Source organism: Schistocerca cancellata, chromosome 1 (assembly GCF_023864275.1).
Source record: "Schistocerca cancellata isolate TAMUIC-IGC-003103 chromosome 1, iqSchCanc2.1, whole genome shotgun sequence".
Lineage (NCBI taxonomy): Eukaryota > Metazoa > Arthropoda > Insecta > Orthoptera > Acrididae > Schistocerca > Schistocerca cancellata.
Genome location: NC_064626.1, coordinates 542,860,736 through 542,886,429, shown reverse-complemented (window position 1 = coordinate 542,886,429; position 25,694 = coordinate 542,860,736).

Genomic DNA, 25,694 nt, shown 5'->3' with positions numbered 1-25,694 from the left:
TGTTGTAAATTACGGGTTAAGATACACTTGACACCATGGAAACAACTTTAGATCTTAAAATTAAGTGCGACAATGTTCGCCCCACATCTGAATTGTCAGTAATATTTTCAAAATACTTGCAGATGCCGGCATTTATGCGTTAGGCCCATTTGAGGTTATGTCCCACTGGTGGCACAAAAATGAATTTTCGAGGCCGGCCGGAGTGGACGAGCGGTTAAAGGCACTGCAGTCTGGAACCGCACGACCGCTACGGTCGCAGGTTCGAATCCTGCCTCGGGCATGGATGTGTGTGATGTCCTTAGGTTAGTTAGGTTTAAGTAGTTCTAAGTTCTAGGGGACTTATGACCACAGCAGTTGAGTCCCATAGTGCTCAGAGCCATTTGAACCATTTGAATTTTCGAGGAAAATCGCAATGTTTACTGATCGGAATTATGGTACCTAAGAAAGTGGAAGGGGAAGAAACGAAGGAAAGGGAAGCGGCTATTGATGTCAGCTGCACGGGGATGTTATGTGAAATCAGCGGCGATGAATGAAAATCTGTGTCGCACCAAGACTCGAACTGGGATCTCCTGTTTACTAGGCAGCTGCATTAACCGCTACGCTAGCCGGACTCACTGTCTTTTGCAAATGCGTAGACTATTTCGGCATGCCTCTCGACCGACTCGCACTCCCGCCCAACGCCAGTTACCAGCAGTCCGTGTCCACGCCTCACGACTTGTAGCGAGGTGCAAGCAGTGTACCCAGCACTGGTCAGACAGCCTCTCCACATCTCGGACGTGATCCCCGCCAAGCAAATAGTGGACACTGGCCTTGCTTACCGACCTGCCAGCTATTTCTCTAAGGGGCTCCATCGCCTGTCAAGTATCGGAGCTCCCTCTGATAAACAATCCCATCTTCTACACTTGTCTGGATCTGTCGGGAATATCTGCCCCAGTTCCAACAGTTCAGTGTTGGCTCAGATGTACTTATTAAAGCGTAAGGGCCAGTGGTTGATCGGCTATCCAATTTCACCTTCTGTCCAGGGACACCACCACCATTAGCCACTCCCTGTCAAATAAGCATGGACCAGCAGGACGAATAATTCGGAGGCACTACGACATCAGGGATTCCAGGCTACTTTATGGGCTCCAAAGGTGGAAATGCTTTCGTCTCGGGTGCCCCAATGCCACTGCAGCCCATGGCAGAAGCCGAAGCCTGTCGGCTGTGGCCAACATGGCTTCCAGCTTCTCAGGAACGGTACACACTCTTGCACTCATACAGAACAGGCACAGTCCGTATCTATCTGAATCAATATTCGTCTAAAATTAACTCAAGCAGTCGCTGGACGCAATCGAAGTACTGGTACCATGCTACTTCTTGCTTCTTTACATATCAGTGTCAAATCACACAATTAAACGCACTAAATTACGGAAAATTAAGAAGAAGTTGGTGTACATTTGGTTACACAGAAAAATACGTGTATACTAGTCACCTTTCGCAGATGAACTTGAGAATAAAGACTAAACTAAATCCTGTGTACAAGCAGGAACCGCTGCCCTTCCTAGCTCTTCCGCTGCGCTCTACCACTGCGGCTACGCAAGTATTGCAGCGTACTGAATGGTGAGAACTATACAGGGGCATTTTTTCTACCGTGTACGAACTCCAGGGATTGATCGATGAGAAGATACGGAACAAAAAAGGTCTGATGAACTTACGTCCAGAAATGCATGGTTTCCATACTGGAGACCATTTATTCATCATACTTTGTTAAAGAGACAGTGGTCTAATACGCGCTGTACCAGGAAGCCACACTTACAGTACGCATGGTTTCCTCCTAGAAGATGGTACTGTTCCTCACTCAACGGAAACGTACTATTAACGTTCCAGTAATTAGTAATGTTATGGCGAATTAACTTCTCTTGCTGATTCACATTTTAATGAACGTGATACAGCGTTGTACACAGCGGTTCCGTATTCGAACCGAGAGCTTGCTGACATGGTGTTTATTTATGGAAAGGCAAACGGCTGCAGGCGGCGGGCAGCAAGATGGCATCAGAAGACCTATTCCCGCCGATGACAATCACAGCATTTAGTGTTTGCAACAGTGTTTCGCCGTTTATCAGAGACAGGGTCGTTTCAGGAAGCACGAAATCGTGAAGGACGTAACTGGAATGTTCGGAAACTAGACTTGGAGGAAAACGCGATTAACACTGTGGAAGCGACCGCCAAGTCAGTACCAGGCAGTTTTTCCACCTGTAGCGAGTAAGCCAGACGACCGAGTGAAACATTCTCTACGACAATTGTAACAATCCTTATAACTTACAGCGTGTGAGGGGCTTACTAGCGGTAGTCTTCCCACATCGGCAGCGTATTTGTCATTGGTTTCTTCACCAGGCAACCATGATTCCGGGATTTGTGTCATCTGTCCTGTTAACAGATGAAGCCACCTTTACACGGAGTGGTACCTTCAGCTTTCGTGACAGTCATCTGTGGGATAGTACGCAGAACCCCCACGGTATGGTGACAGCGAATCATCAGCATCGATGCAGCCCGAATGTGTGGCCGGTATAGCTGGCGACCGTATTTTGGGACCAGTCTTCCTTCCACATCACCTAACAGGCCGGAAATATCGGCGTTTCTTTTTTGGGGGTGAATTTGCCTCCCCTGGTGAAAGAAGTGCCATTGATGATTCGAGTGGTTATGTGGCTGCTACACGATAGTGCTTCAGCCCACTTCGCCGTTAACGTCCGGACGTATCTCAGTCGTGTCTTCTCTGGTCGTCGACGGAACGGACCGGGGGGGGGGGGGGGGAGGGGGGATCCAGTTGCATGGCCTGCTCGTTCACCGGGTCTCAACCCCAGCGATTTCTGGTTATAGGGCCACTTCAAAAGTATCGTGTAAGCAGAGCCGTTCCCAGATGTGGAGACACTAGAGAAGCGTATTCATGCTACCTTTGACACAATTTGGATGCTGCCTAGCTGATGTGAACGTGTGAGACAGAACATGCTATGGCACGTACGCGCATGTATTGAGGCACGTGGAAACCATTTAGAAGACATACTATAACTGTGACTGCATGGTACAGCGCTTATTAGAGCGCAGTCTCTGTAACAATGTATGACTGAACAAATCGTCTCTATCATGGACTTTTTTGTTCCGTATCCTCTCATCTTTTAACCCCTAGAGTTTGTACATGTTGTAAAAAACGACCCTATAGAATACAAAAAACTAGATTATAAGTTGATAAATTGTTATCTCAAGAAAAGGTAAATAAGTTATGCTAAAATTTCATATGCTTTCTTTATGCGTTAATTTTATAAATGTTTTGTAGATGATTCATTACTGATTAATACTTAAAACTGGTCCTCATTTAAGAGATAAATGACTTTTCTTGCAGTGTGTAAGTTTAGCATAGTATATATAAGATTCAAATGACAAATACACCGAAAAGTAAGTTCATATTTCAAAATGATAGAGGCCGCGTCAGTGATTACCAATAGAAACACCATGGACACGGCGTCTGAATGCTGCGACTGCTTAAATTCTGAATAAAAACAATCAGTAATGGCGGCATAAGAAGTCACTCTCGCTCCGCCAACGGCCTTGCCAAACAGAACGGAGAAAGTGACAGAGGTTCACGGAACCCTATTTCCCTTGGGGTAGGAATGACAGAAATCTGAACGTAATAGGAAAGCTGGAAAATCTGAAAAGGGAAATGCGACGGCTCAATCTAAGTACAGCGAGGATTAGTGAAGTACAGTGGAAAGAAAATGATTTCTAGAGAAACAAGAGTGGTGCAAGCCCCAAAAAATGGTAAAACGGGAGTAGTATTCGTTATGAGTAGGAAAGTAGGAAAGCAGGGCAGAGTGTGAGCTAATGAGAACATTTCCGTGGAATGATTGTTCTCACGAGATTCTACGGCAAATCAACGCTGACAACGTTAGCTGAAATATATATGCCGAAGTCGCAAGCAGAAGCTGAATGGATAGGGAGGTTGAACTGATAATTTAATATGTGAAGGGAAAGGAAAACCTAATAATCATGGAGAATTGGAACAGGGTTAGAAGGGAATGAATAGGAGAGAGGGTTATGGGAGAATACCGGCAGGCCTATGGGAGTAAGAGTGGACAATGACTAATGGAGTTAAGCAATAAGTTTCAGTTGGTTATAGCGAAGTACCACAAGAGGCGGATGTATACCTGCAAAAGACCAGGAGACATGGGAACGTTCTAGCTGGATTACATTATGGTCACACAAAGATTCCGAAATCAGATACTAGACTGCAAGCCATGCCCAGCAGCAGACATAGACTCTTATCATGATGTAGTAATAATGAATAGGATGTAGTAATATTGAATAGAGGACTGAGGTCTAAGAGAACCGTGCAAAAATTTCTGTGAGGAAAGAAATGGAATACTGAAGTAGCGAGAAGTAATGAGACACGTTTGATGTTCCTAAGGATGTGGATACTGCGTATGGGATATCACTATAGGCAGCTTTGTTGGTAAACAGTGGAAATCTCCAAAAAGAACCATCAGAGACGCTCAACAATTAGTCACAGGTATAATAAAACTAACGCGGAAGAAACCTTGAGTGACAGATGAGATATTTAAATTGATCGATAAAAGAAGAGAGAACCATAAATATTGAGAAAAAGACAAGAACACATCAATACAAATCCGTTAGGAATGAAATGAGCAGGAAGTGTAGGGTAGCTGTGGAAAGGCGCAGGAGGGACGTGGAAAAACCGATAGGAAATGATCGTCGGAAGTACTGGCTCAGCATGCAGAATAGTCAAGACAATCTTCGGTGAAATGAAAATAGAGGGTGCAAACACTAAGAGTGCATTGGGACTTCTATTGTTAAACTCAGAGGAGAAAGCAGACAGGTGGAAAGAGTACATTAATAGCCTCTATCAGCGGGAGGACTTGTTTGATGACTTGATCGAAGAAGCAACTGGAGTCGATAAGGAAGACATAGGTGATCCAGTATTAGAATCAGAATTTAAAAATACTTTCGAAACTTTGAAATCAAATAAAGGTATAGATTACATTGTAACGTATTACGGTATATTGAGAATTTTTACATATGGACCGTCTGACAGCAACTGAATAAAACACAATTTTAGTGCCATACGCGTTTCGCCTTTATTTTCTGCAAGGCACGCAACCTGTAAGTACAGTTCAAAACATTACTACTTAATAGGAAATACCAACCACCAGAACTGTTTATAACCTATAGGCACAATGACAAAAATGTAAATAAAATAGCTAACATATGTACATATTCCAGGCCACTGATGATGCCTTGCAGAAAATAAAGGCGAAACGCGTATGGCACTAAAATAGTGTTTTATTCAGTTGCTGTCAGACGGTCCATAAGTAAAAATTATCAATATACCGTAATATTTCACGCAACTGAGGAAGACAGGACTATAAAAGTTGAAGATGTCAATACATTGTATCATAATTTCTAAAATCATTGGGGCAATGGGATATAAGGATAGAAGGAAGACAGGAGGTTTGAGTTCAGTCTGCAATTTCTGATCAGTGAGGAGCAAATGTAGAAAGACAAATTCCCACTGAGTCTGGCTGATAACTTGGGTCAGTGCCAAACACGTCACAGGGCACCTATGAGAGGTGCTGATTTTGGGACTCGACAGCATGCTTGCAACAGGAGACTCACGGAATTCAGAGGTCTGATTAACACTATCTATTAGCTATCAGGCTAACTACTGCACTGAAGACTACTTCGTAACATTAGAGGAAGCAAACGAGGCAGTTGGTTGCACTACAATAGTCAGTGTCTGAATCCACGGGCGTGAGGGCTAACAGAAGTCACGAACACTAGCGGCATGTTAAGTACAAACTTGAGAGCAGCGTATAGTCGGCGCCCCAACGATCTGACAGAGAACTCTCTGAATATAAAAAAATGAATTTTAAGGAGTAGTGGAGGCGCACACGCACCAATCCGCCGGCGCTTAACAAGCTGTGGCCAATCTTACGAGTTGCTCTGCACCTCCAGCGCGCCTCTGGTCAGCCACATTTAGTTTCCTCCCCTTCTCCCACGCAGTAGGTAGGGATGCTTCTGGACTTTACATTAATGAACTCCAAGTTTGGTAGCAACAGCATTCAACTGAGAGCGAAACGTGACTGCCACCCTTATTATGACCAGCAACGACAGTGTTTTAAATCACTTGTTGCAGCTCTCAGTACTTATGTGAGTGAGGACTGCTGTAGTAGCACACTATTCTGTGTAAACCCAAGGACGTTGCAGTTCTCAGGAACAAGTATCAAGTTTGATGCCTGTACTAAGGCGTGCCTTTTCGTGGTCGTCTTCTGCTCTGATTCCTTACAACGGCGTCTAGCCAGTGGATGCAATTACCGGATAATTCTCTGAAGTGACACCTCTCCCTCTGCAATTTGCGGGGCTCTAGTGTTAAAATTTAGCTTCGGTAACCTAAATGCTATCACTTTTACTTACTCTCTGCATTTTGTCTTTGATTTCCTATCTTAGAGTGCCTCATATGGCTCCAAATGGTCTTAAGCGTAACAAAATACAAATCATTATGTCGTAAGTATAAGACATGAACATGTATGCGACTGCCGACGTGCCATCAGACATTCGCAAACCTAGCATATATACAATTTCGAAGTTATCAAGGGAAGATAGGTGCGATAACCATTGCATAGTCAGCTTAACACCTCGTTCATAGCAATTACTGACAGGAACAATATACAGAAGAATGAAAAAGAACACTGAGGTTCAGTTGGATGACGATAGTTTGGGATTTAATCAAGGTAAAGACACCAGAGAGGCAATTCTAACTTTGCACTTGGTAATGGAAACAAGACTGAAGAAAAAAAATCAAGATACACTCTTAGGATCTGTAGACCTAGAAACGCATTAGATACATCTACATCTATATGGATACTCTACAAATCATATTCAAGTGCCTGGCAGACGGTTCATTGAACCACCTTCACAATTCTCGGTTATTCCAATCTCGTATAGCGCGCGGAAAGAAAAAACACTTATATATCTTTCCACAGGAACTCTGATTTCCTGTATTTTACCATGGTGATCGTTTCGTCCTATTAGGTTTGGTTTCAATAGAATATGTTCGCATTCTGAGAAGAAAATTGGTCATTGAAATTTAGTGAGAAAATTTCGCCGCAACGAAAAACGCCTTTGTTTTAATTATGTCCACCCCAAATCCTGTATCATTTCAGTGACACTCTCTCCCTTATTTAGCGATAATACAAAATGTGATGCCCTTCTTTGAACTTTTTCGATGTACTCCGTCAATCCTATCTGGCAAGGATCCCACACCGCGCAACAGTATTCTAAAAGAGGACTTTCCGTTGAAATCAGAGATCGTACGGAAATATATAGGTGTTAGTTTTTTACCGCGCTGTAGGAGATTGGACTAAGATTCAAATGGTTCAAATGGCTCTGAGCACTATGGGACTCAACATCTTAGGTCATAAGTCCCCTAGAACTTAGAACTACTTAAACATAACTAACCTAAGGACATCACATACACATGCCCGAGGCAGGATTCGAACCTGCGACCGTAGAAGTCCCGCGGTTCCGGACTGCAGCGCCAGAACCGCTAGACCACCGCGGCCGGCGATTGGACTAAAAGAAAACTATGGGAGGTGGTTCGATGAACCCTCTGCCTGGCACTTAAATGTGATTTTCAGAGTATCCATGTATGTGCAGATGTAGATAAGCGTAGTGTAGCCAATCGTTTTAGTTGCTAATTGTCCTGACCATAAAACGCAGTCTTTGGTTAACCTTCCCCACAACATTTTATATGTGTTCCTTCTAATTTAAGTTGTTCTTAATTGTAATTCCTAGGTATTTAGTTGAATGTACGACTTTTAGTTTTGCCTGTTTTGTCGTGTAAGCGAAGTTTAACGGATACCTTTTAAAACTCATGTGGATGACCTCACACTTTTCGTTATTTAGGGTCATTTGCCAATTTTAGCACCTTACATATATCTTTTCTAAATCGTTTTGCAATTTGTTTCGAGCGTCTGATGACTGTACGAAACGTTAAACGACAGCATTATCTGCAAACAACCTAAGACGACAATTCGGATTGTCTACTACATCCTTTATACAGAGAAGGAACAGCAGAGAGTCTATTACACTACCCTGTGGAACGCCAGAAATCACTTCTGTTTTACTCGATTACTTTCCGTCAGTTACTGCAAACTGTGATCTCTCTAGGAGGAAATCACTAATCCAGTCACGTAACTGAGACTCTGTTCCATAAGCACGCAATTTCACTACAAGATACTTGTATGGCACAGTGCCAAAAGCCGTCCGGAAATACAGAAATACGGAATCAATTTGAAATACCTTGTTAACAGCATTCAACACTCTGTGCGAGTAAAGAGCTAGTTGTGTTTCAGAAGAACGACGTTTTGTAAATCCGTGTTGACTGTTTCTCAATGGACCATTTTCTTCGAGGTAATTCATAATGATCTAACACAATATATGTACCAAAATCCTGCTACACATCAACGTCAATGATATGGGCTTGTAATTTAGTGGATTACTCCTACTACCTTTCTTGAATATTGGTGTGAATTGTACAACTTTCTAGTCTTTGGGTAAGGATCATCCGACGAGCGACCGGTTGTATACTATTTAAAAGTATGGAGCTGTTGCATCAGCATACTCTGAAAGGAACCTAATTGGTATACACTCTGGACCAGAGGACTTGCTGTTATTAAGTGATTGAAGTTGCTTCACTACTCCGAGGATATCTACTTCTATGTTACTCATGTTGGCCGCTGCTCTTGATTGATATTATGGAATAATTAGTTCGTCTTCTTTTGTGAATGCATTTCGGTAGGCTGTGTTTAGTAACTCTGCTTTGGCAGCACTGTCTTCGATAGTATCTCCATTGATATCGCACAGAGAAGGCATTGATTGTGTCTTGCCGCTAGCATGCTTGATATGACCAGAATCTCTTTGGATTTTCTGCCAGGTTTCGAGACAAAGTTTTGGTGTGGAAACTATTATAAGCATCTCGCGTTGAAGACCGCGCTAAATTTCGAGCTTTTGTAAATTGAAATTTTGCGTCAGTTTTTTCTGTATTAATGCTCTGACACGTTTTGTGTACCATGGGGGATTAGTTCCGTCGTTTGTTATTTTACTTGGTACAAATCTCTCAATTCCATTGAATTCAAGCCACATCTGGTCTTAACTTACACTGTTAATTTGGAAGGAGTGCAGATTTCCTCTCAGAATGGTGTCAAGTGAATTTTAACTGCTTTTTTGAATATATATATTTTTCGTTTATTTTTTGGAGGATTTGGGGGTTACAGTATTCAATCTCGCTACGACAACCCTGTGTTCACTAATCCCTGTATCCGTTTTAATGCTCGTTATTAACTCAGGATTATTTGTTGCTAGGAGGTCAAGTGTGTTTTCACAACCGTTTACTATTCGCGTGGGCTCACGAAAAAACTGCTCGAAATAATTTTCAGAGAATCTTTCAGCAATTGTATCATCTGAATTGGGAGATCAGTAAAAGGATCCAGTTGTTATATTATCCCGGTTGCCAAGAATGACGTCTGCCCATACTCTCCCACAGGAACTATCTACTTTAATTTCACGACAGGATGAACTACTTCTAACAGCAACAAGCACGCCACCACTAACTGTGTTTAGACTTTCCTTTCGGAACACTGTTAGGTTCTTCGCAAAAATTTCTGCTGAACTTATCTCGGAATTTAGATATTGTGAAACTGTGTAAGAGTTTGAGTTTCTGTGGAAAACTGGAGTAAGCTACAGGGAAAGGCAGGCGATACACAATATGTACAAGAACCAAAAGACAACAGTGTAATGGTAAGATTGGAAGACCAAGGAAGAAGTGCTCAGATTAAGAGAAAAGTGTAAGACAGGGATGCGATCTTGCACCGATACTGTTATACCTATACATCGAAGAATCAATGGTGAAAAAACAGGGAAGTTCAAAAGTGGGATTAAAATACAGGACGGAAGTCTACCAAAGGATATCAACGATTAGTTTCACTGTTTGCACTGCTACCCTTGATGAAAGTGAAGAAAAATTTCAGGTTATGTTGAATGGAATGAACAGTCCGCTGAATGAGGAGTATGAATGAGGAGTAAAGCGGAAAAAGACAAAATTATTGAGAAGTCGCTGACATTAGAACAGTGAGAAAACAGACATGGCTACGAAGTTAAGGAAATCTGGTAGCTTGGAATCAAAATAACCCATTATGAACGAATAAAGGACATAAAAAGAAGGCTAGCAAGGCGATGATGGCGTTTCTAGCCCAAAGAAGTCTACTGGTGTCACACATAGGCCTTAATTTGAGGAAGAAGTTTCTGAGAATGTACGTTTGGAGCACATCATTGTATGATAGTGAATTAAGGAACAGACTAGAACAGATGAGAACCGAAGCGTCTGAGATGCGGCGCTACAGAAGAACTTTGAAAATCAGGTGGACTAATAAGACAAGCAATTAGGACGTTCTCTGCACAAACGACGAAGAAATGACCACATTGAAAATACTGAGAAGAAGAAGAGACAGGGTATATGACAAATGTTACAGTATGAAGGACTAGCCTGCATGGTACTAGAGGGAGTTGCTGAACGAAAAAATTGTAACTGCTCCAATGAGTATTGCAATGCAGCCGAATTGGAGACCTACGGTGCTTAACGATTTTTGACATCTCTCAAGAAATCAGTATCAAGTGTTACCAATCTCTATTCTAGAGGTTCTCATTTTTTAATTTGTAACATGCAGAGTTGAGAAAGAAATGTGTTGAATAAGCAGTTAACGATACCAATATTGACTGTATGTACCTTTTGCAGCACTGGTGCAAGGATTTTGAATTAGGTATTGTTAACATTAAACAAAATTGCCTGGCCAGTCGTTTCTGTAGGAAGAATACCAAAAGTCGAGGTTTCCGTGTTTTGCTTAAATCTGATGCTGAACATAAAAGGAAGTGAGAGACTGAAGTTTTGAGTTTCGTTTTGAAGTCCCTGCTGTTCAATTGCATGGGGAGCTGGGTAAAACATAAGGTCGACCAAGTCTGGCCAAGAGGGAGCCGTGGCTACCGACCTAGCTCTCAGAGGGAGGAAAAAATGTATAATTTATTCAGAGGTTTTTCTTCAAGAAAATGACTGAAAAGACAGCATTACGTAGCTTCTTAACAAGGTTGGAATTGTAAATTTTTTACTGTTCTTCTTCTAAAATATTAAAAATACGGCACACCCCCATGTCTATTCCTCCCCCCCCCCTCTCCTGCCCCGCTCTGCAAATTATCGCATGGGAGATCTTGGTACTGTAATTATTATAGCATTATACGGATCACGTAGTAGGATAATACACTTTCATTAATAATTTGGAATTTCAGTTGGACATTTTGTCTACTGGAACAGCAGCTAGAATTGTCTGTGAGGCGCTAGAGTATTAACCCTGTCAATGATTTTTCAGCAAAAAAGCTACTTCATGCCGTTTTGTACAGCTTCATCATATAAAGAGTACGAAGCGTCTTATAGGCAACACGTTTCCCAATGTGGACACCACATAAATAGAATTTATCAATACTTACTGAGAACTATTTGACTGTAATGCCCTCATTTTTAAAATTCCTGATGTACCTATGAAAGAACGGAATTTACTTTTTGTTTATAGCAGGAATCGGGGTTGGAAGTGGTTTCACAGTGAGGTACCAACAAAGCTTACAATACTTTTTCTTCAGTATTCAACAATATTTTTGAAACGTTTTTCAGGAGGAATTGACCGGAGTCCATTCATGTTAGATCACTTATTGTAGTACCTGAATTAGGTCAGATGTGCATTTTTCATGTATAACCCTAAAAACTCTAAGTTCTCAAAAAATTCTACTATTCCCCAGTTTATAGAATATGTAAAGACCTCTAAGAAAATATATCAACAGTTAACTGCAAAGATAAAACTACTTGGAAATGATAGCAAATTCAGACGGTTGGTAAATAAATGAAAATCTGTATAGGAAGTGTAAGAGGGAAGAGTCATGAAGAGCAAGAAACACATTTACAAATGCTGATAACATTAATATTGGCAAAACAAGATTTGAAAAATTATAAATATGGTTTCTGTATAAATTCTTCCCATCCACTGAGCTTAAATTTCATAGATCTGGATCAACTTAAGTACTGTAAACCGGTTAAGGTGACTAGAAGTCTCAAATACAAAATGTCTGCCGGTGTATTTGAAGTACCAGTGCCATTTATAATTCATTCTGCTTCACAAATTGGAAAACTCTTGGCACACATTGCCAATTTATCATTCACTGAAGGAGTGCTCCTTTACAAATTAAAAAATTCGAAAGTGGTACCTTTATTCAGTAGTGTTAATAAGCATAAGGCTGAAAATTATCGACATATATCACTAATTACTGAAACGATCATGTTCTACGGAATAGTAACCAACGTTACTTTCTGAGAGGTAGAAGTATAGTAACAGCAACGATGGGTTACATGGATGAAGTAATTAGAAACCTAGATAACAACAATAGTGTTGTAGGAGTTTATTCACAGCTTTCTAAGATCATAGGTTGTTGAACTTACTTCAGCTCATTTTAATCATAAAATCAGTTTTATATCTCACACAAAGAAAGCTGAAACAGATGTACCACAGGATAGTGTGTTAGGCCCCATACAAGAGATATACAGACCTGAGAAACTGCAGTTAAGATCATTTTATTTGCATACGATACTAGTGTAATCGTGATTGATGGTAAGGAATCTCTGGTTACAATAACTGGCCAAATCCTAGGGTCCTTGCATTCATGGTTCACTGTCAACAGGCAGGATCTTACATGAAGAAAAAAAAATTCAGTTTGTAAAAATAAATTTCCAACTGGTATTGAGCGGAGACGGGTAAAAAAGTGTACGACGCACAGAAGCTTAAGGTATGTTTGTTGATGAAGACAAACTGGAAAGACATTGTAATGAAACTCACCAGGAGCCGCTGTTCTGCATATTTTGCTCTGAGAATCACTTCTAACGTCTGCACCTCAGTAGGCACTAGAATAGGTTACTTTGGTTACTTCCAGTCCTTCGCAGCTTGTGGAATAGTTTTTTATGGTAAAACTATCTGTCGATTAAATGAAATTTTTACTTTAAAGAAAGGTGCTATTAGAATCTCCTGACACAACTGTACAAGGGTTCGTTGCAAGTCCCTATTTAAAGAGCTATGAGTGTTTTCGGTGCCCTCCTTATGGGTATACAAATGTGTGTTAAGGACAAAGGTTAATCTCGGAGACCTGGAAATTAATATCAATTATCATCGCTATAACACTCACAACTGTGGGTCTACTATGTATAGCGTGCGAAACAACTCGTAGTCAAAGAAATGATAGCCACTTTGGTCGTATTTTGCATTGTCTGTGCCAACATAAATGAAGATGTTGGAGAAGGAAGCGACTTTTAGAGCAGATTTAAAATAATTTCTTACTGAGAAATGTTTGTATAGGGTCAATGAATATGTTAGCTTACAGAAATAATAGGCCACCGTTTACTGTTGAATACTTTTTAATCTGTTAACAGATGTAACATCTACGCTGTTGGTTTCCTGTTTCCTCTGTTTCAGATAGAGTGCAATGTACGTCCTCTGAGAAGAGAATAATTTACAATAAAACTTGTGAGGGATATGGTGCTGGCAGTTGTTCGTTGGTTTGTAATTTTTAAACGTGTAATGTAATGTTTTGATACTCTTATATTTTTCGTAAGTTTAATACAACGAAGTTACAGGTTCTAGTTGTATCATTGATTATATTTCTTGTGCTTGATGTAAGCTCCTTGTATACCAGTTACATGTGATTTTCTTTTCAAGTCATATACCGAGCGCAGAGGTTAAGGCAGTGTTAATGAACTGGACTCGCATTCGGGAGGAATGGGGTTTGAGCACAGTAAGGGCATCCTGACTTGGATTTTCCTTGATTTCCCAAGATTCTAAGGTAAATGCAGGGAATATTCCATCGTTAAGGCCATCGTTGACTTTCTGCCCAGTCCTCGCTTAATTATATTATTTTCTGCGTATGTTTCAGGTTCATATATATTATTTCCGTAACGTGTCTATCATGTCAAATAATGTTGGAGTGAATGGTCTAAGGATGAATAAATAATTAAAGTAAACAAAAAAGTGGTCGTGGCATCTATTTCCTTAAAGGTCAACACCCTTACTCAGTTAACTTTCAAAATTACAGCTCCCGCGCAGTGGCGCTTGTGATTACATGGAACACCGAACCTCTCACAGCGATGTTCGCAGTTGTTCATGTATCAACTCAATCGATGTTAAATATCCAGCCTCACCAACAAATATTACAGTGGAAAATCTTGTATTACTCTTATAAAGTCACGCAACAACGAAACAAATTTCTAGGTAAAACAAAACAAAAAAAAAGACATGGAACTGGCTGTTGCTCAAATATTCGGCACAGTGTATCTGTACAGCGTAATAGTTTTAGCAGGAAGAAAATGCCTATCCTTGCATAAGCCGGACACAACAAAAGTGGTTGTGATGCATATCACGGCATCTTAAGTTTCGACCATACGTAATACTGTGTGTGTTTAATATTTTCTTGTGTACAACCAGAGGATATATTAGCTGTGCTACACGGAGTGGCCGCGCGGTTGGAAGCGCCAAGTCACGAATTGCGTGGCCCCTCCTGCCGGAGGTTCGAGTCCTCCCTCCGGCATGGCTGTGTGTGTTGTCCTTAGCGTAAGTTCATTTAAGTTAGTTTAAGTAGTGTGTAAGTCTAGGGACCGATGACCTCAACAGTTTGGTCCCTTAGGAATTCACACGTATTTGAACATGTTATTAGCTGCGTTGGCATACAGGGTGACAATTATCGAACTATATGAAAAAACGTAAATTACTTACAAACTATGGCGGGCATACACTTTATTCAACATGTAAAGGTCACTACAGACATTTGGATTTAGGTTACGACATGTTCGATATACCTGCCATCATTGGCGATGATGAGGTGCAGACGAATAGCGAAATTCTGCATGACCCGCTGAAGTGTCGGAACCTCGATGCTTTAGATGACCTCCTGAATGGTTTTTTACAGCTCAGTAATGGTTTTGGGGTTATTGCTGCACACCTTGTCTTTGACGTAGCTCCACAAACAGAAGTGGCATGTGTTCAGATCCGGAGAGGTCCATGCCAGTAGCCTCTGGGTACCCCAGAGCCAGAATGCGGTCTCCAGACTGCTTCTCCTGGACGTCAAACACTCTCCTGCTTCGTTGAGGTCGAGCTCTGTCTTGCATGAACCACATATTGTCGAAATAAGGGTCACTTTGGATAATGGGGATGAAATTATCTTCCAAAATCTTCACGTACCGTTCGGTAGTCACCATGCCATCAAGGAATATCGCACCGATTATTACGTAACTGTGTAAGTAGGCTGTTTAGGTTTTTATGTTGGTAACGCCACTTAGCGCTCTGTATGAAAATCACTGACTGTGCTGTGTGCAGTTTGTGGCTGGTTGGACTCATTGTTGGAATATTCGCTTGTGTAGTGTTGGGCAGCTGGATGTGAACAGTACGTAGCGTTGGGCAGTTGGAGGTGAGCCGCCAGCAGTGGTGGATGTCGGGAGAGAGATGGCGGAATTTTGAGAGCGGACGATCTGGAGGTGTGTCCATCAGAAAAAGGAAATTTGTTTAATTGGATGTCACAAAATTATATATATATATTATGACTTTTGAAACCTATTAAGGTAAATACATTGTTCTCTATCAAAATCGTTCATTTTCTAACTATGCCTATCAATTGTTACTGCCTTCAGTAGTTAGTATCTTTTATTTAGCTGGCAGTATTGACGCTCGCTGTATTGCAGTAGTTCGAGTAACGGAGATTTTTGTGAGGTAAGTGATCCATGAAAGGTATAGGTTATTGTTAGTCAGGGCCATTCTTTTGTAGGGATTATTTAAAGACAGACTGCGTTGCGCTAAAAACATTGTGTGTCAGTTCAGTGATGATCAGAATAAGTAAAGAGAAAACTGTTTGAGTACGTTGAGTTTTGCTCATCTGTTTGAAAATCAAATAACGTAGAATTTTACCAGCAAAGTCATTTTTAAATTCTTCTAAGGGGACGTTTCAACTGGACCACAAAGTCACCCGTTGAGGGTGAAGAGACTTCTCGATCGCGGAATGCAGATTCTCAATCCCTCAGATGCGCCAGTCTTGCTTATTGACGAACCCATCCAAATGAAAGTGGGCTTCGTCACTAAACTAAACCATATAGCGCATACTAATTTCCGACATGCCCTGCGGCTAACCATGCAGTTGGAACGTCCTAATACAATCCGTTCATAAGTTACCATTTTATTTCACGTAGTTGAGAAACTGTCAACCTATATGTATTTTAACATGATTGTGCAATATTCAGATCGTAGTATAAATGTTTGCATTTCTTAATTATACGACCTCTTACTATAGTTTTCAGGGTAAGTCTGTAAATGAATTTCGAAGCCACAAAAATGTTTTAGACGGTTCGCGTACAACATCAGTCACGTATTAATAGGACAAGAAACTAGAGAATTACTCACCACAGCGGAAACAAATATACAGGAACACAAGTCCGCCATGTTGACAAAAAGAAGGATGAAAATCGATACATTCATTATTCCCTGCAAAAGGGAGACGGATCTGCAAAAAAATACAGAACACTGCCATTATTTATGAAGTAAAACATTACAAGATTTCAGTTTTCTTGGAAGTAGTGCTTATAACAGTGATCAAAGATGGTAACTGAAACCGTGCTAGATAATAGTAATTACAGTATATTGACATATACTGTGTATTGTTTTATACTCAAAAAAATTAAGCGGTTTTAAACGCTTGCGCGAGGAACGTCCAGCAATGGAAGTCTGTGACTGCGATCGTAGTAATTTTATATGTGCAAATACCCTAGGTATTTTGGGTAATGTCTCTCTTCTTATAATGTGACTGAGGCTGCCTCGATTCGGTCTCTGCTTCGCAAAAGTAAATTCTCCAATTTTCATTACTGCATGGTACTTATTCGTGGTAGAGGGATTAAGAGCTGTCTCTTGAGGAAAACTACGCGTATAGAGTCTCGTGAAAATGCAGTATAAAAATTGAGTATAAGGAAATTTGATGCACTGTATAGATGTACTGTCTTGTTTTAATGCTCGTTTTTCAATTAATTCGCATTTATTAATCACAAAGGGAATTATGAGTGGAAACAGGTGAGAAACTCACATGTGAATGCCATTTTATAGCATCGGTAGAAATATACCTTTATTTTTCTCTTTAATTGCGAGGTACACTGTATATGAACTACACAAGGTAGTCAGAAACAGCCTGAAAAGCTTGTAAGTGTAATGCAGGGTAGGCTGAGCTGAGAAATAACTGTTAAGAAAAAAGTCCATATTTTGCGCCGTTTCCGAGTTAATTTTCATTGAAGTCGGCTCATATTCAAGCGGCCCGCCAGATAAAATTAGTTTCAGTTGTTCTCATAACGTAGATAATAACGCACGCGAGTGCTCAGCCTTCAACTCGTGTTCGAGCCTTACTACCGTCCAATGTCCAATTTTTTTATCATTCTCTTGTTTTATTTTCGAAAACGAGACGAAGAACACATTTGGTGGCACCATCTCTGGCGGGATGCTTGAAAATACGCCCGCAACGTCCTGATTAGCCAGCTTCAAATCTAATCAGTTCGGAAACGGCGCAGAGTACCAAACTTTTTACTCGACCATTATTTCTCTGCACAGCCTACCCTGCAACACCCTGACAAGCTTTCCAGACTGTTTCTGTCTTCAAAATACAAACAGGTCGTGCCGTAGAACAGTAGCGCCAGCGAGCTAACTAACTTTGATGGTATTTTGTGAAATTAAATAATCTGATTCGTAAGTCAATAAACTGATATCGATTAAAGACTGAAATAAAGTGAGACAATTCTCAGTTATAGTCCAATTTTAGGGAATACGATACTGTTGCTTACCAGGACAGTACTTTACCAGCAACACGTATGGATCGCTTTGAAATATCACATTCTACGGGATTGGAAACGTCCTAGAGGAGAGACCACATAATCCTAAAACATTTAAGTATTTGATATAGAATGACGATTGACCGATGGGCTTAGAAAGTAACGCGTGAGTAAAATATTACGTAAATTAATTTGCATATTCGTGTGTAATTTAAGTTTCCTTGATGTAACATGAAACAGAGGGTGGAAATTTCAGTGTCGTAGTGTATGAACATTTCTGTCCTCAGGAGAGTCATTTGCGTTATCTGCAAATGTTACATCTCCAGAGAATTTCTTTACAGATTCTCAGGTAGTGAGTGGGCATATAATTGTTAATAGTTAGTGATCATTTACAGAAAAAATACGAAATGTTTTACTGTAATTCGGGCGCTTATGTAGACGAAATGTTGTTAGTTGTAGAGATCCATGTAAAAATGTTTTCTTGTATTAGTGTTTCATGACTTGTTTGTACTACGGAAGTAATTTGCCACGAACATAGAATCCCGCGCGGTGTATGGTATCACATCTTGAATGACTGGGTTAACAAAAGATGTAGGTAGCCAACTATTTGTTTAGTAATAGCGAAAGCTTCAGTTGCGTGATCAGTAAACTGCAATAGGAGATGGCCCACGGAAGATATTGTCATCGCGTAGAGATTTCTCCTCAAACATTTGGGATCCCCTGTGCCAATGCGATTTAAGAAAAAACATTTATTGCTTAAAATGTATCTTTCATAATACCACGGCGGTAAAATTAGAAAATCTCTGAAGTATCAACCGTCATTCTTGACGTGCACCACCTGCGATTGTAACGTGAAAAGGGAGGAAATTATTTTCAAATACATAATTCTTCGTCCTCCATGCCGCTATATGCGAGTGTATTTGGAGGTTTAGATTTCTAGACATTGGCAGTTATTGGCAAAAAAGGGCGTACATGTGATTATTTCAGCACGAAAGCAATTGTAGCTGCTTGATGACAAGCATAAACACGCATCGTTGCATGAGTTCCACGAGACATAGGAAACGTTGGGGAACGATTCTGGTCCGTGACTGCACTGTCATCGAGAAGATGGTGGCAGACGGACTCCTCGATGTCGTCCTCTCGATGTCGTCCTGGTCATGGTCTTTGGAACTACAGAAAGCTGACGTGGGAGGCCACAAGAGCACCCTCATGGCAGGATGTACAAAGACGTACCTTGTCTAGTTAGTCTAGGCAACTTTTTAGTTTCATTCCAACTTCGGAAGCAGAGATACATACGTAGTGTCAGCGGTGGTGGTGATGGTAGAGTGGGGGGAGGGAAAGACTCCAGTAAATCGTAACGCGGAGGTGATTCGGGATGTTATAGGTGGAACCAGGACTGTTATCAGTCAGCATTAAATATTTTGTTATGGTCCATGTACCAGCTACTGTAATCAATGATAGCCGACTGAAGCCCGTATTGTCAACATGTTGTTCCTCGCGGAAGCTGCGTTTCTCACTGGATCGAGAAGTGTCGGTACCCACCGCGCACCCTCGTAGTGTGGCATTCATATGGCGGTAAAAATCTGGTCATATGGGCTGAAACGGTATGTTTTGCCACTTTTGTGGTCGCCTTTCACACTGAGGGCCAGTAGAATATCTGACGTCATAGCAGTCACAGATCACGCCGAAATAATATTCCACAGCCGCGAGTCGATGCTGCCCCCCTTCCCCCCTCCCCCCCCCCGCCTCCCTCGCCGTCGCCACACACAGCAGCATGTACAAGCTATTAATTCAATTTCATTATACGACGTACGTTTTAGAAGTTTATCACTCTTATCACTGACTTGAAATGTCGATGAGTATCTATAATGGTTACGATATGATGTAGTCAACCACTTTCCATCTTGCAAGACCATCATGATATTAGTTAGTCTGATTTCTGGCATAATATTAGAACCTAAATTAGTTGACACAATATTCACAATTTCATACTTTTCGTTTATGACTATGAAATTCTTCTTCCAAGAAGCGACGGAAGAATTAGTTAGCAACCACTTCCGATATACAACTGGAACAGAAATTCTACATGGACGCAGTCTTCTCCAAAATTTTGTGATTCTCTTTGAAACAAAACGCTTACAATAAAACAACCATTTTATCGTTGAGATGAAGTTTAATGTTTATCTTCCAGGAGGCAACATTAATGCACTCTGATTAACACACACTTATTTAAAAGTATTAAACCACCCAACAACATTTTCGTTCCTTATCGTTGCGACCATAGACGGCTCGAAACGTTAGTTTTGCACCTGTAATGTGAATGTATTGATTTCAGTTTATACCACATCATTTGAATGAACTGATTCTTTTCGGTATCATCACAGATATTATGTTGCAAGAATTTCGTTTTTTTTCCTATACAGGGCATCCATAGTTAAAGTTCCAGTTTCAAAGGCAGAGAACCACTGCTGAGAATGACGTCAAATTTGAACAGCATATTATTGACGCAAGGGGAAACGTCACATAACAAAAAAAAAAAAAAAAAAATTGAGCAAAAATTTGACGTCAGCAGATGGCGCTTTAAGCGTCATAATGTGCACAACAATAGACTCGCGGCACACGGACGCTCATCAGTTTGCGTCCGAGGCGCCCAACGTGACTGTCTCCATGAAGGACAGTACGCTGCTGATAAGACTCTTTTATGAGAACGTTGACTGTGCGCCAGTTGCCCAGTAGAAATGCCGCACACTCGAGGATGTGAAAAATAAAAAAAAAATAAAAAACATTGGTCCAACGTCTGCTAAGGGTATGGAGAAATTCGAAAAGACAACTTCTTTGGAAGTGCAATGTGGCAGAGAGAGAAAAGTAGTTGATCCGACATCTGCCGAAGATGGGGCCACAGCGTTACAGGAAGGGTCAAGCGGTGGGATGCAAACACACAGTGCACGGGAAACCGCCCGAACACTGGATATGGCTGCGAGCACGGTGCATGAAATGACGCGAAGCATCCTACATTGCTATCCACACAAAATCATTCATGCACTTGTTGACGTGCCAACAAGACAGACGTCCGCTCGGGTATTTCTTGCTCGCATGGTAGTGGACGATGAACGGCCATGGGACATTATGTGGAAAGACTAAGCCCATTTCCAGGCACATGCCAAAATGCAGAATTGCAGACTGCGCGCGTGACCGCTACGGTCGCAGGTTCGAATCCTGCCTCGGGCATGGATGTGTGTGATGTCCTTAGGTTAGTTAGGTTTAATTAGTTCTAAGTTCTAGGCGACTGATGACCTGAGAAGTTAAGTCGCATAGTGCTCAGAGCCATTTGAACCATTTTGCAGACTGCGGGCAATGGAAAACCCGCACGCACGTCAACCGTCACCACGTCATTCTCCAATGTTGTCTGAGTGGCACTGGTTGACAGCATCGTTTATCGTATCGCTTGTTACTTGCTACCTATTCCATCATTGGTAAACACTATGGGAGTCTTTCTCACAAAAATGTCATTCCAATTCTTCAACTTTTTCGATGTGTGGGCAGGATCATTTTTATGCAACATGGCTCTCCTCCGCTCATTGCACAGCCAGTGAAGCGGCGGCTGCAGAAGCATTTCGAAAGTGCTACATTTTCCTACAGCCTGCCAATCCAGATAACCTGATATTAATCCCCCTTACTTCCGGCTGAGGAATTATCCGAAAGACGATGTGTGTTCAGTGCTCCTGTTAAGAACATATCTGAAATGAAGATATGCATTGCGCAATGCATTCTGAACGTAACCCCCGAGACACTCCTGTCTGTTGTGGAATATGCTGTTTGCGAATTATAACTTGTAGTTGAAAACGGTGGACAGCATATCGAATATGTTTTGTGCCAGTCTCACTACATTTAGAAACCGCTGTCTGTCTGCTTTTTATGCGGATTTTGCCCCAGGACAATTATAAAGCGAATTTTCCCATCCGGTGCGGTACGACCTTGCCATGACGGATGGCCTTACCTAGCTAACGGTGCACAACTGTTGACTATCGAACTTGTGCAGTCGTGCATATTGAAGAGTACGGATGTATAATGCGCAGTTCTAAATATAGCCATGGTACTGCGTTTCATCTGTCTTTCGTACCTACTCCATTTACGTTACGACGCTTACAGTGCCATCAGTTAGTAAGATTTTCGTTAGTATTTTTTTCTTCCATGACGTTTCCCCCAGCGTCAATAATACGCTGTTGAAATCTGACTTCACCCTGAGCAATTCTACAGGGTTTTGAAACTGGAACTTTAATTACGAACACTATGTAGTTTCTCTATTGTGTTACAGAAATACTAGTATAGTCTTAGTATTCGAAGCACAATCTACGTTATTCATAATAATGAAGGTTTCCTAAACATACCTCATATCATACCTGCTGGCAGATGTATAGGTTGTGACAACATTAAAAGTAAACTGAAAGTTAGATTTGTGCGATGAATTCTATCGAATGCAGTGCATGTCATTATGCCTGGAACTGTTATTGCTTACCTGAGAATTACGTAATGATGCTGTATATTCTTCACCATTTGCAGGTATATTTCGTCTGGGGTGCACTTTGATGACACGTACACTGTTGGTTCTTCATGTTTAGCTACAATCCTAAGATTGCGCTCTTGATATTCCATTCCTTGAAGCTTCTGCATAGCTGTAATGTTTTCGTTCAAAACTTCTAGCTCAGCTGCCACCACCAGCATTATGTGGATGAAAAATGCGTCAACGCAAGTCGCAGACTGAGTCACTACTAGTTGACAGAAAGCTTGACTGATGTAGAGTATTTCGTATGTGGGTGACAAGTACATATTTCCAGGAAACCAGAAGGGCACTGGGAGCTGGCGAGCAGATTCAAGTGAGTCCTCATCTGAGGTGAGGAATGCGCGCGCCAGTAGAGGCGTGGAGAACCACGCGGCGAGGCCCTGCAGCAGCGCCACCTGCGGAAAAACAAATGTTCTACGTCTGTGGCTGAACTACACTGCACCCTGCCGTTAATAGTGTGGGCGCAACAATAACAACATCCTGGGATAAAGAAAGGCTCTTTCAGAAAGATCCATCTGATTTCACAAGACAAGGGCGTCTATTGCAACGGATACAAAAATGTGGGATGGATTTAACTGACCCCTGAAATTAGAAATGTACTTTCAAAATAAGGAATTGATAGTATTAGTCTGGTGCCTAATTTCGTAATGTTTCCGTTTTGCATGTTTTCTATGGGTTTATTTATCGATTGTCATTTTTTATGTGTGTTTCACTGTTGTATTTGAGTTTACATGTTGTCACTTGGACGCCAGAAAACGGAGTGTCAAGTAGAGAAATCGGAACGTTTACGACATGTTCTTCTGTTTGAGTTCAGTAGAGGGGAGACAGTAGCGGAGACACCTAGAAACATTTACGCTGTGTATGAGGATTATGCCACTGGACCGAGCACAGCATGAAAACGTTTTTCTCACTGTAAGGAGGACCATTTTGACATTAGTGACTCTGCACGTTGAGGAAGTCCGTCGGGGCTAGATGAAGATCGTTTAAACGCATTAATCAACAATTATCCATGCCATTGTGCTCGAGAACTGGCAAACGTGATGAACTGTGATCATTCCACCGTCGTGCGATATTTACGCACAGTGGTGAAGGTTCAAGAATCGGGTGTACGGGTACCACATGCTGTAAGCCAAAATCACAAAAATCAATGACTGGCCACTTATGCACATCTGCTTGCTTATCATCAATTGGCTCGTGAACGACACTGACCGTTTCTATCCTGCAACTTCAATCGTGCCGAGAAATGGAGTTTCTATGTAAACAGAAGGAAAAGAAAGGATTGGTTGAGCCCAAACATAGCAACTCCCTGTACAAAGAGATGCGCGGATCGACAGAAGATACAGTATGCATCTGGTGAAGCAGCGACAGTGTGGCTTACTACGAATTGCTTGTCCAAGGTGTAACCATCACTGCTGAAATTTATTGTCAAGAATTGAAACGCCATGCACACGCGATCCAAGAACAATGACTAGGAAGACTTTGTGAAGTGATGTTACTGCAGGATACGGCCAGCTCGCATTCTGCTAGACTGATAAAAAGCATTATGCAGGAGTTCGGCTGGGAAATCATTCCTCACCGACCTTATTCACCTGCTCATGCGCCCTCAGATCTTCACCTTTACACACAGGGCTCGACGAGTTATTCGCCTCAAAATCACGTGGTTTCTACAGTCTCGAAATCTAAAAGTTACCTTTTCCTTATACGTAGCTGATGTGTTTGTTAAATTTATGGAAAGCCGCAATGAACTTCTGCACAAGTCTAGCACAAGAGGATAACTGTTGCATTCACGTAAATATGTTTACGATCGAAATTTTCACTTACGTCTCAACAATGCCGTGCCCCTAAAACAGGACGCAGTGCGAAACGATAAACGTCAAGGACAGTCAAACCAGTCACATACTTTTGCGATCGCGTTTGGAATTTTGTCCGCTACTCATGCTTTGAAGCGACGCAGTTTTCGCAAAGCCTTTGGAAGGAAACGGTGTCTTCTACAGAAACCCACAAAAATGTTATGTTCTGTGAGATCATGCAACCTTGGAGGCTAATGGTGCAGAGTGTCGGCCCTAGGCTCCTCACGGCAGACCCTTCGTTGAGGTAGCTCACTGTCAAGAAATGCTCTTACAAGCAGCTGCCATTTCCCTGATGCTCCGCCTCGTTGAGAGGCTGTTCAATAACGTGAATCCTGTAAGCGAGCGGGCGAGCAAGCTGAACCAAGGTTACACCCACCGGCAATCATATGAAACGGGGACTTACAACGTGTGCCAAGGTAAACTTTTAGTTTCGATGCACAAGTTAAAATTTACCAGAAGATTCTACCTTTATTCATGTGGAAGATTTAATGTTTTGAAATATCACGTTTCTCATATCCCGAAATTGAGGAGAGAATTGTTTGAGAGAAGAGACCGACTCCAGCCTCAATCAGTATCGAAATAATTAGACGGTTAAAGATAAAAATTTTTGATGAATTGCAATCATTCCACCATCATGCTGCATTTACGTGCAATGGAGAAGGTTCACAAATCAGATGTGCAGCTACCGCATGACGTAAGCCGAAATCACAAAACTCACTCGAACCCAGAACTATCGCTTAACACGAGTAACTGCCTCGGCCATCAGGATACGCTTCCCATCCGACGTAAATCTCAGCTTTTCACTCGTTAATAACGTCCACAGTCTACTCATTTACTTGATCGCAGCGAGTCCTGTGTTCCCACATGAGTCTCGGACCATGTAGTGCATCCACAACGAATTTATCAAGGCAGTCATGCCTACAGATGTATACGTGTGTGGTGTCCTCTGTGTGGAGATGTCCGACAGAACAGACACCACACTTATATGCAGTATAAATAATCTCTGTTTTCTTTTATGGTGTCTTGTATTGTAAAATTTCTGCAAGTCTTCTGAGCAGCTATTGTAAATGAGCTTTGAGCTACTTAGTTGATGTACAGTCATGTCACTATTAGCAGACATGCACTGAGCGGTAAATAACGTCGGCCACTAAGTATATGTATTTACTTAGGGTCGCCAGAGCTTACGTGTCTAATGTCAATAAAACACTCGTAGTTTAAGGCAAAAAATCGTCTGATAAACAGAACAGTTCAAACAACACTAAACTTACTGACCGAAACGCGAAAACGCGATGGATTTAAAGAT